This window comes from Cavia porcellus, unplaced genomic scaffold (genome assembly GCF_034190915.1).
Source record: "Cavia porcellus strain 051 isolate PalLab524CR breed Dunkin Hartley unplaced genomic scaffold, mCavPor4.1 scaffold_1, whole genome shotgun sequence".
NCBI lineage: Eukaryota > Metazoa > Chordata > Mammalia > Rodentia > Caviidae > Cavia > Cavia porcellus.
The window spans coordinates 178449558-178462050 of record NW_026947484.1 but is presented as its reverse complement, the minus strand read 5'-3'; the positions used below and the strand labels follow the sequence as shown (position 1 = coordinate 178462050).

At 46.2% G+C, this 12493-nt stretch overlaps 1 protein-coding gene across 7 annotated transcripts in view; it reads left to right on the top strand.

Moving 5' to 3' along the window:
- Palm2akap2 (PALM2 and AKAP2 fusion) overlaps window positions 1-12493 on the top strand; it is a 461803-nt gene that overhangs the window by 279693 nt on the left and 169617 nt on the right. The gene's annotated exons all lie outside the window — the stretch shown is intronic.

Genomic DNA, 12493 nt, shown 5'->3' with positions numbered 1-12493 from the left:
TAATGACTTCCTTGCTATGTGAGTCTGTGGTGTGTCAGGCCAGCGCACAGCCCTATTCTTGGGGAAACAATGCCTCGCCTGTTTGTATGCTCTTTAAAACCCTAATTCCTCATTCAGAAAAGTAGAAGGAGGGTTATGAAGTGACTTGCTCAAAGTGACAGGAAGAACAGAGGAAAGCTGGAATTCGGTATAAGGGCGGGTGACTTTAGTTTGTGTAATACCAGATGCCTGTCCCACTGGCCCTTTCATAACATCTGAGTCAAATACATAAGCAGCACACTTCAGCTCTTCAGTGAGCTCCTGATCATTTAAACAAACAAAAGCAACATCTGTGCAGCTAGAGAGCCGCCTATCACTTGCATAGCAGTTTTCACCCACAGAATCTGATTGGGCTCCTGTTATGTGACTTGAGCAACATGAGGGACCAGATGTGAGTTTTCAGAAGTGGTGAGGTAATGCAGGCACACATGGTCTCTGGTGGTCCCATGCTGACTGCACCACAAGGCAAGTTAGAGCAGCAAGGGTGCCTGCTCAGACGTCTTGTTGATTCTTGAAGAGTCAGAGATTTACTCGGTGCAAACTGTTAACTGGCTCACATTAAGAGCATAATGGGAAAAAGAATCATTCAAGGACTGTTCCCTTCCTTTCATTTCTCTTTTCTCTCCTTTGTTCTTCCCTCTTCTATTGAATGAGCCTGTTTTTCCCCTGAGATGCATTCCCACCTGTCATAGTCTGTTTTCTGTTGCTGTAACAAAATGCTTGAGACTTGGTAATTCATGGAGCTTATTTGAGCTCACAGTCTGCAGGCTGGGAAGTGCCAGCATAGAGCAGCAGCATGGATGAGGGAATCACAACATGGCAATGGTAAAAAGATAAGCAAATCTGTGGAGAAAGATGAAACATGAGGGGCAATCTCAAATGACAGCAATCCACCCTCTTGGGAACTAACACAGTTCTGGAAAGGCAAGAACACAATCGTTGGGAAAGTTATCTTAATGACCTAATCAGTTCTTAAAGGCCTTACCACCTAACCTGCTACTGTGGCAAGCAATTTCAACATGGGTTTCAGGGGGGAGGAACCATATTCTACCCATAGGTTGAATTAAACCTTTGAAAAAATTCATTCATTCTCCCAGAAAGCACCTTGCTGTCATGGTCTATGTGTCCTGCCTTGCTTGATACACCTTAGAATCGGGGACATTTTCTTAAAAACAGAATGATACCAGTAGCCCACTGTGGAGATTATTATTTAATCGATGTGGGACATGCCTGGGACATTTATTAAGTGGTTTCTTGTGATTCTCCTGGGCAGCTGGTGTCAGAAACAGTAGCACAGAAGAGCCTGGGGCAGGAGGAGCAGATCCAGGGTAGACTCCTCATGTTGCCTCTGCAACCCATGGGAAAATGTGGGCGTTGATTCAGGAAGGAAGTAGAATTCCAAGTCTGTCATTGGCAGGCGGGCAAACTTAGTTAATTTCAATTCCCCAAACCTCAGTTTCCTCCTCCGGAAGATGGAAAAAATATCCACATTGTAGGGCTTCTATTAAGAATGGTGTAGTCTTTTATTTCTGCTTTACTTTTCTCCTTTATTTCCCATTATAAAAGAAATGTATTAGAGGCAGCTTATTAGAAAAGTCCTACAAAAAAAAAAAAAAAAAAACTCCATAGAAATCAGGTCAAGAGAAAAATAAGATGAAACCAGAGGGCTCTAGCTAGAAGACATTACTGCATGTGTATTTCTCTCTTTTTTGACAATTTGGTTTGTAAAATATACAACATCTTACTAATGTACTTTATCAACCAAGCCACTTAATTCTAAGACGTTGGGTCTGTTTTGACAAGAACAAAAGCATGAGATTATAATATCAGTCTTTGGAATGTGAAAGGGCTCCTGGGCTGACCTCTGATCCAGTTATGCTACTCATTCTGTGACTCAGGCCATCTCTTCAGCTTTTGGATCTGTAGATGACAATTAGGGTGACTCTCTAGGTGACTCTCTGTGTTGGGTTTTATTCTATAATTTAAGGAGTGAGGAAAGAAACAGATACTGAGGAAGACAGACATCAAGATGAGGTATTTTTCCTAGAAGGACTTGTGTTAGCCTTGAAAGCCAACACATCAACCACTTGGCCTGGCCCTGAGTTCCTCTACTTTCCACTCCAGGCCCTGGAAATCCAGGGCCACTTTCCTGGGTAGGAAATTGCTGCCTGATCAAGACTTGATTTGTGAGAATTAGAGTCTCGATTCTCATTTTAAAATGTAAGCAGAGTGACCTTGCCTGACATCTTAGCCCTCTACTGTCTCCTGACTCTGAAGATCTTGGAAAGTTGACAGCTCACCCACCACCAGTCTCCTGGAGGGTGAGTACAGTAGCACACCGGCTGTTCCTTGGTTCTAGATGTCTCCATCAAAGGAACACTGGGCATTTGAGCAACAGCCTGACAGTGCTTCCTGCCACAGACAGCAGATGCCCCTGCAAAAATGACGGGCTTCATGTCTGGTTTGCCCTCACAACCCCCTGCCCAGTGGCTGCATGTCCAATGTCCTGCAACTGAAATCAGCAAACCCTTTCTCTGTGAGAGCTTAGGGAGCTTTTATGCTCTGTAGCACACCAGAGTGTCTACGCTGATGCCAAGAGTTTTAAGAACAATAGGCAGAGAGCTGGTGGAGAAAGTTCCCTGGTGATGGGTGGGTTGCTGAAGTTCAGTCAGCTGAGGATAGTTTGCCCTCGGGTCTTTTCATCTGCAAGGGGAAAACTTGCCTCACTGAATGTAGGAAGGAGTCATGGGAAGGTTCAGATTATTTCCTGAGGCTCCAGTTAGGCAGTGGACTCCTTCACTGGAAGTGTGGAAAAGTCCATCAGGTCCTTGCCTATGCACACCACCCCTCCAACAAGAACAGTAATTGCTGCCTGGTTCTTTTCCTCTTGGCATGATGATCCAGCTTTTCTCCCTGAAATTCAAAGTCTGGTAATTTAATTGTCTCCTCATTTCCCCTCTTCACCAAACCCCATTTCCCATTGAAACTTAACAAAAATTCTTCTCTCTGCATTTTGGAATCTATAGCTTAAAATCAACGGGAATTTTATATTACAATCAGAGTGTTGCAGGTGTGTTAACTTTGCTATATTACAGCAGGTTGCAGGAGCCAGTTTTAACTCTCAAGAATGTAGACATTAACTTCCATCAACCAACAACTGATTCATGTTCTCAGGGAACAGGCGTATTCTTATTCTTCGCAGCTAAGTCTAGGATGGTAATGAATACATGAAACTTAATGGATAGGTCATGGGTTTGTAGCTGGAATTTTTTGATCAGATGAAAATGGTGGGACTAGCTGGGCATGGTGGCACACGCCTGTAATCCCAGCACTTAGGAACCTGAGGTAGGAGGATCCTTATGAGTTCAAGACCGGCCTGGGTTACAAAGTGAGCTCAAGACCAGCCTGAACTGCATAGTGAGACCCTGTTTCAAAAAGACAAAAAAGAAAGAAAGAAAGTAAAGAAAATGGGGTGGTGGGGGCAGATAGTAGAGAAGCATTGCCCCAGCATGACAGGTTCGCCTGTGGCACATCCCAGATTGCCCATAGTTTCAGCCTACTTCTCACTCATGTTTCAGCTGAGTATAAAGCATGCGGCTGTGTTACCTCCAACATGCCCATGGCGTCTCCACATTGCCATCCGTGCCACCCCTGAGCCCAGCCTTTCCTCTTATCCATACTTTGGCAGTTTCACATGGCGGAGAAACAGTGCAGGAAGCATGGCAAGAACGCTACCCACACAGACTACTTTGAAGATGGTGTATTCTGTGACAGCAAACCACATCACATCAGGCCATTTTCTTTGTTTATTTGCCATTTTTGATTAGTTTTGCATTCTTGTGGGTACTCAATTTAAAAAAAGATCAGTTAAATTTTAACAGGAAAGTAGAACAATGATGAATCTTGGTCAAGACCCAACAGATGACATTGCCTCTTGGCCTGTGTCATTTATGCGGTGCACATAGTTACTGAAGGAGGAGATTCACTGTTGGATGAGTTAAGTGGTCGTAAGTGCTCCCAGTAATGCACAGGAGTGGGAGGGATGGCCTAATGTCCTTTGCATATGCAAACTCCTGCAAAGACCACCAAGAAGCACCCAGCACTCTCTGCAGGTGCTGTCCAAGGTCTCAACCCATACTGTGCAGTGACTCATGGTTACAGGTGCAAGTCCAGCTGCTGTTTCTTTGTGTCTCAGTGTCTTTGTGTGTTCAGTGGCAAGGTGGGCTAAATTTCTTCTAAAGAGTTGTGACTCTTGTCTGGCAAATACTGGCAGAATATCAAGTGCTACGTGTCTGAACAGTAACAGCAGCTATGAGAGCCAGGAAGCAAACCTAGCAGTGGTGGGAAGGGGTAGATACGAAGATTTGTTTGTTTGTTTGACTTTGAATTTCAGGGAGAAAAGCTGGATCATCAAGCCAAGCGGAAAAGAACCAGGCAGCAATTACTGTTCTTGTTGGAGGAGTGGTGTGCATGTTTGAGGACCTGTTGTTTGTTTTCCCCCTCTGCCATAAGCTAATGGACAGCCAGGGTACTGCTGCAGGTGTCCTCAACAAACTTAGAAGCCGCTCAACTATAATCTCAGCATTTGGTAGGCTAAGGCAGGAGGTCATGAATTCAAGGCCAGTTTGAAGAACATAGGGGGACCCTATCTCCAATAAAACAAAACAAAGCAAAAGAAAAGGCAATTAGATTCGACCGTATGCCCTTTGTATCCATGAGTTCCGCATCCATGGATTCAACCAATCTAGGATTGAAAATATTTGGGGGAAAACTTGTGCCTGTACTGAACATATGTATATTTTTTTCTGAGCATTTTTCCCTAAAAAATGAAATATAATAACTATTTGTATGGAGGCTGGGGATTTAGCTCAGCGGCATAAACACCTGCCTTGCAAGCAGGCGGTCATGAGTTCGATCCCCAGTACCAATAAAAATGACAAAGAAAAAAAAATAACTATTTGTATAACATTTACATGACATATGCTATTGTCATCTGGGAGGATGAGGATAGGCTATATGCAAATATTATTTCATTTTGTACCAGGCACTGCAACATCTATGGAGTTTCGTGTCCTGGGGGTCCTGGTGCCAATCCTCATGCATTCAGAGGAACACTGTGTGACATTATGTCGCTGTTGTTACCTTTGACTCGTCCGAATGCAGGTCTTGCTCAGGTCAGTCTCTTTCAAGGTGATGGCCGACAGTAGCTAGGCTTAGAGCCACTTCAGGGCTTCCTCCACTTCCACATCTGGTAGCTGGTGCTGGCCTGGGACCTCAGTGGGTGCTGTCAGCTCGAACATCTACCCTGTCTTCTCATGGGTAGGTTTCCTCATGGCTCAGGTTGGCATCTGGTTCCAAGAGCTAATGTCCCAAGAGAGACAACCACGCAGAAGTAGTATCACTTTGTCTAGCTTAGGGAGCCTCCACAGTGTCATAGTGCCACCTCTGTCACCTTGTCTTTGTTAGAAGGATACCAAGGCCAGCCATCCATAAGAACAGGGCAGTTAGGCTCCGTGCATTGAAAGGAGATGGATCAAAGAACTTGTCTTAGGACAAAGAACTTGTCTTAGGACCTCCATGGGAGGTGCTGAAGGACGCTTGGAGCCTGGCAGGGCAGCCAGTAATCTCGTGCAAGACCAGTGTGGGCTGTACAGTGAGTTCAAGGACTACTTAGGCAAGACCTTGTTGCAAAACAAAAAACATGAAAAGAAAACTGACAAAAACAGAAAACTGTGAACAGATGTACCAGAAAAAGTTGATGGGATTGTTTCTCTTCTTCAGCAGGCAGATGGCTTGTGAAGACCGGGAAACTGTCTCCCCCATTAGATGATAATCTGAGCAAAGACAGATGTGGCCTCTTTCTCTGCAGTAGGGGGCGCCCGGCACAGAAAGGGACCCAAAGAATATCTGCTGGACAAGTGAAAAAAAGAAAAGGGCTAAAGGTGCTGGGGCCAAAGAGAAACAGAAATACAGGGATTCTGGGAATCTGCTCAGAGCTAGCCTCCTGGGCACCTCTCCCAGGGAAAGAGACTCTGGCATTTGTCAGAGGTCATTGGGACCCTTGGGGGCCAGCAGCTTTGGGCCATCATAGGACCAGTGTCCATGGGAGCCTGGATCTCTTGAGAAGCTTCCTTCCTGATGTGCACTAAATGGAAACTGAAACTGGGATTTCAGGAGAAAAGAAGCATCAGCTCGTTTGTTTAGCACGGTGTCTCATTGTGAAGCAGCTCTCTTCATTTCCTGTTTATGGCGTAAGCCAGAGCAGAAGGGACCAGAATTCCTGGGGGAAGGGTTTCTCTGGGGATTTTGAGCTGGATCAGCAACCGGAGGCAGTCGGGACTCTCCCAAGATGGCCAAGATGGAAGCCCTCTTCTCCCAGCCAGTCTGGCAGGTTTGAACACTCCCAGAGGCTCCCAGCTCCTAGCCACTCTAACCTGAGTTGCTGGGAACTCTGAAAAGTCAGTGGGAGAGAGCCAGGCGTGGTGGCTCACACCTGTAATCCCAGCACTGGGAGGCTGAACTGGGAGGATCTTTGAGAGTTTGAGACCAGCCTGGGCTACAAAGTGAGCTCAAGGCCAGCCTGAATTGCATAGGGAGACCCCATCTCAAAAAAGACAAAAAAAGAAAAGTCAGTGGGAAGCAATTGGGAGGCAAACCCCAAGACACTTAATATGGTTATCAAGGCTCACAGCTCTGTTATGCTTTGCAACACCCAGTGAGTCTGCAGTAAGAGCCTGGAAAGGCTGTCTCCTCAGACGTGTTTCAGGATATCTGTATATCAGAATGTTTATTTCTAATCAGATTTGGTGGCTCTTGCCTGTAATCCCAACACTGTGGGAGGCTGAGGCAAGAAGATCACAATATCAAGCCCCGCCTGGGCAATTTGGTGACTTATCTAGACCCTGTCTCAAAATAAGCAATGTAGGTCTGGGCTCAGTGCAAAAGCGCCGGGTTCAGTCCCTAGTACAAACAGAACAAACAAGCAGAGAAACCCGAATGTGTGCCTCAGGATTTCTTCCAGCGACAGAGCACAAGGCCTTATTTTTCAGGGAATGACCCAGTTCATGAGCTGGCACTTGACTCAGGCAGGGGAAACTGGAGTTTTAGAAGCTAAGGGGAACCTGACAGGCAAGCAACCGAAAACCACAGGATTGTAAAATTCAAGAACTTCTGGCCTGAAAGTTCTTCCCTGCAATACCCTTGAGTACTTGTGCACACATGCACACTTATGTGTGTACATATGCATATATGCATATGTTATATGCATTTGCATGCATGTGCATTCTTGTGTGCACACATGCCCATACACACAGCTCCCCGAGAAGCCTCTCTGAAGGTGGGCCATTTCAGCTCATGCACCCCCAGGTCTCTTCTCCAAGGCTGGGACCCTCCTTGCCTGCAACACCCTCTAGCTTTGTCGCGCCTTGCAGCGCCTTTCCCTTTCCCTCTAACTTCTGGGTATAACATGCGACAGACACCCAGCATGGCTCACATGCTCGTGGGCAAGCGGTGCCACTGGATTAACAAAGGACTGTTGGCCTTTGAGCCCCAGTGCTGCAGGCTGGCAGGCGGTCCAGTCTCAGTCACACATGGGGCTCCCTTCCACCCGGGGTCTCCCACGGGGGCCGTGCTCCTTGTGAGAAGGCCTGCTGTCATTGCCTTCAGGGGTTTGTCCTGGATGTCCCACTCCTCTCCATACCGCAGTGCTGCTTTCCCACCTCCCGCCCACCAGGGGCGCCCTAGAGCCTCGCCTTCCCCTGGGGAAAAGTGCACGCCCCTTAACAGACTTAGCTTCCTTTAGTCTTCTGATGAATTTTAGTCTTTGCAGAAGGTCTCAAGGCCCACTAACCAAGCGCAGCGTTCACCACAGTCCTTCCTCACCCCAGCCAAGGGAATGCTAACCCTGCCCCTACCAGCCACGGACAGCAGGCAGAAATGAAGGAAGTGAGCGCGCAGATGTTTCCTAGACCTTCCCTCTTGGGTCCCTCTGTTCTCAGGGATGTCATCCACCCAGCAGGGAACCCGAGCTCTCTGAGAACAATGTCCCTATCTGTGGGGAGGGATCAGACTTTGCATTCTTCTTTTCAAATTCCTGATTCATCTCAAAAGAATTCTTTTGTGAAGCACAATGAAAATGTATCATTAGAAAAATGAAGTAAAAAAAGACTTAGAGAATACAAGTGCTCGTTTCTGAGCAGTATTATTATTAGATTCACAGAGTGCCATGAAATTTCCTAAGCATATTCTTTGCCTTTCTATATTCAACTTGCCACAGACCACTAACTCACTCTGGAGGGTCACAGGTTGGTGGACCGCACACTTTGAGAAGCTTTGCCTTAGAGATTCTGGAGGAAAGACTTCTAAAAATGCAGGACATAGTGGACCGTTGACCCTCTGAGGGGTTCAAGTAGAAGCTGGAAGTAGAGGCAGCCAATCCTCTGGAAGGTGGGAAACTAAAATTCAGCCTCCTCTGATAGCTGCCTACAGTGAGGCAGGACAGATGGGGTCCAGGTCTGCCTCTTAGCAGACTGCCTCTGGTACGTCTTTGCGGCCTTGACCAGGATGAGTTAACAACTCTGATCCTTAGTTTACCCATCTGCCCAATTAGTGTAATACTACTTAATAGGCTTTGGCAAAGACTGATAAATGATCAAGTGTATAATCACGCAGAGCTGTGCCTTTGGCAGATACTAAAGTCTTGCTAATATTAATGTTTCCCTTTAGATGTGGCCTGGTGCACACTTGTATGTAATCTAGCTCTCTGGGAGGCTGAGGCAAAAGGGTAACAAGTTCAAGGCCGGCCCCAGGCAACATAGTGAGAGTGTCACACACACACGTGTGCACACACACGCACACACACACACACACATGCACACTAAAAATACCAAAATAAAAAAACTAAAATAGAAAAGAATTTAAAATGGGCTAGTGATACAGCTCAGTGCAAGGGCCCCGGATTCAATCATCAGTACTGAAAAATAAATAAGGAATATATACAATAAACATAATTTTAAAATAAAATTTTTCCTAGAAGTAAAACTTGGGAGGTATGAAGATTCTCATTTCCTGATAAGTTTAGAACCAAAACTAGAACACAGGAGATGCTTAGTAACTTCTACGCAGTGAATGAATCCATCTCCTTATCCACGCTGAGCACCGCACTTCTGTGTTTCCTCCATTCTTATCCCTGGTTTGTGCAGGAGGAATGCTGTCTTGCTCTCTGGGCTAATATCCAACCTGAAGTCCTTAGCATATTTTCTAAGCCTCAGGCCATTAGGAGATTCTTGTCTCCAAAACTCCACACCTTGAACGAAAGTTGAATAGCCTCTCAGGTCTGGGCCTTCTTGTGCAGGTGTTTAAAACTGAGCTCAAGATACCTTTTTATGGAGTATAAAGCCAGGTCTTCGGGGCTAGGACCTAGTGCCTCCCACTTTGAGCTTCAGCTCATGCTTCTAGACACACGACTCACTGCACACTAAATGGCTCCAGCTGGGACCACTTCCTCTGCCTGAGCTTGCTCTTCCTCCGAGTTGGTCTTCACAGCACCTGTGCGTTGAGAGCTTGATTGCTCATTCTGCCAAGCCAGCTTTAAAAGCTGCCCACTCCTCAGAAACATCTCCAGTTCTTAGCCAATTTTAAGATCTCTTTTTTCTATTCCTCCTCAAAGGCCCTTGGATCTAACTGCTTGCGTGTCTGTCTCTTCACTAAAGTGTAGTTGCTTAAAGACAAAGGGCTACATTATGTGATAACTCTGAATAGCATTACTGCTTCCCGCAGGGCCTTGCATGAAAACAGACATTCCTGGGTGGAGGGTGGAGGTGGGCTCCCACCTGAAGTGCCAGGGCAGCAGTCTTCTCCAGAGCACCTAAGCATAGGTGTACTCTGAAGGAAAGGAAAGCCCTACGTCAACTTCCCCAGGACCCTTTCTCTTTTACCACTTCATCATCCTGGGCATTCTTTGCTGGTATAGGAGGACAGTGGCCTTGATAGGAAAGGCTGTGCTGGCATAAAGTACCATTCAGTCTGGAATGAGCCAAAGGGAATGTGGCCTGTCGCAGAAGCTGTGGGCTCCTGTCAGGCTGCCAGTGCAGGTTCTGGCTAGCTGGGTGACCTCTGGCATGCTTGTAACTCCTCAGAACCTCCAATATTTTGTCTGTATAAGGAGAGTAACGTTGGTACTTTCCCTAGCACTTGGCAGCAAGTATATAATGGAAGGAAAGCCCAAAGGTGTGTGTGACTCATGATCACTCTGCAGAGAGTGTCACTAAGATAATAAACCTTTGTAAACTCAATCAGGGACCCAACGAAGAGCCTTGATTGTCTGTACAAAGGGTCCATTGAGAAAATAAAATAAAAAACAGAGATGAGTTTCATAATACATTAGTGGCTGGGAAGTCCATGTTTCTGGATGGGCCAAGCCCTGGCTCCCCAAAACAGGCCCTATTTATTGGGAGTATACAGTGATAGGCCGGGTCAGTGAACGATTCTAATTTGGTGGAGGATTCGGAGGTTTATGACTCAGTGGGAAGATATAATCCTGGGATGGCTCAAGAGGGTATAGTTGATCCTATGCTAAGAAGGATCTTGCCCTAGTGATTTTAGTTTTAGTCTTAGTGGGTAGGAGAGGACGGCTCATTCCTAAAGAGTCAGTGGGAAATTTCAAATGGGTGGCACTGATAATCCCAAGCCTGCACTTACCCCTCAGGAAGTATGCAAAGTTACTCACTGTGAATTTGTGGTCCCCAATAAATTGCGGCACAGTGTTGTGGGGACAGAAGGTTCACAATCTTACACTGCCCCTGGGTACCATGTACTTTACTATCTCCCTGTGTCTCATCACACACTTTACATGGGTTAAACAACATGGAAAGGTATATAGCACACTGGTCTCTAGTACTGTAGTAGGAGTTCAATAAATATCCAAGCCATTAAGGATCCGTCTCTTATCCAGGCTAAACTTGATACTTTCATGTTTATATAATTCTTAAGCCATCTTTACAGAGAAGAGGATGTCTTTCTCTCCCAGCTCACTCAATATAAACAAGGACTCAATAAATATGAATAAAATACAAATTATTAGCAAATCCATGAAAGAAATTCAAGGTGGGTTTCTAGGCCATAAGCACAGTAGAATAATTCAGCTTTGCATTCTGTTTTTCTAAAAAATTCTGTTATCCTTACATGGCACAAAAAATGCCACCTTGAATTTGTTTACTCCCATGCTTGACTGTCACACCTGCAGGATCGAAGCCATGGGAGCAGAGGGCATGGGGGAGCCCTCAGAATTTATTTCTTCCACTGGGACTTGCTGGGCCCCCACTTCATGGCAGGCACCATGTGTCAGTCAGCTTTCTCTCTAAATGTGCTGCTGTGATGAGCAGCTCCAGCGACGGTGTCTTTCCTGATCATGCTTTGGATGGGGGTGACTATGGCTCTGTTTTAAGAGACTTCACCCCAGGACCCAGTTTGAAGGAGCAGCCTCTGTCTGGGACAAAAGCGTACTGACAAAACCAAGCAGCAACCTTTGACATGGTACCTGCAATTTATAGTCCACTGGCCCAGGCGAATCGTGTCGCCAAGCCAGGCATCAGTGGGGTAGGGAAGCAGATGCCTCCAATCGGGCAGCACCGCAGGTTTCTTGGCAGTGGTGAAGAAGTGTAACCCTCTCAAGTAGAAATGATAATACGATCTGCTACATACTGTCCTGAGTGCTATGTAATTTGAGTCTCCCGACACCCTAGGAGGTTTATATTATTATCCCCATTTCAGAGAATGGAAAATCGAGACCTAGTATGGCTAACTGACTTACCGAAAACATAGCCGATATTTAGCACAACTGCCTGGCTCAAAGCTGGATCCTGTGCCTTGGGCTGGGCAACAACTTCTTGAGAACTCATTTTCCTATGCCTGTTGCCATTTAATAACTGTTTATAAATTATTAACCATGTCTGGCACTATGCTTGGCTTTGGAAACGTGGTGCAAAATGGGCACTTGTCGCTGTGCTTCTGGAGTTTAGAGTCAAATCAGAAGCATGCGAGGTCTGAGTGGCGTGTGCTTCGGTGGGGGCAAGGCGGCCTTGCAGCAGCCTCCAGGCGCAGCACAGAGGGTTGAGCTGAAGGACTTTGACTGGGCCCTGAGTGCAAAGGACAGTTTCCGACTCAGAATCCTAAGGTGCTCACGGGAGGTCGGTGCAGATGGGCATGTGCGCAGCATGTTGCCGGTGGTTTGTGGTGGAACTTGTCATGCGCTTGCTACTACCTTGTCAGATCCAAAACACTTACTGGGCCTGTAATGAGGTTTTGTCCCTGCCTTAGACACATGTGGTAACATATATGCCACAAAAAAAGCATAACAAAAAGCAGACACCCAGAGACTTCCCCGTTAGCCAGAGAAAGAGAAACCAGATCTGATCTGATTTTGAAAAAGCCCCTTAGCCCGAATTGCTTAGATTGC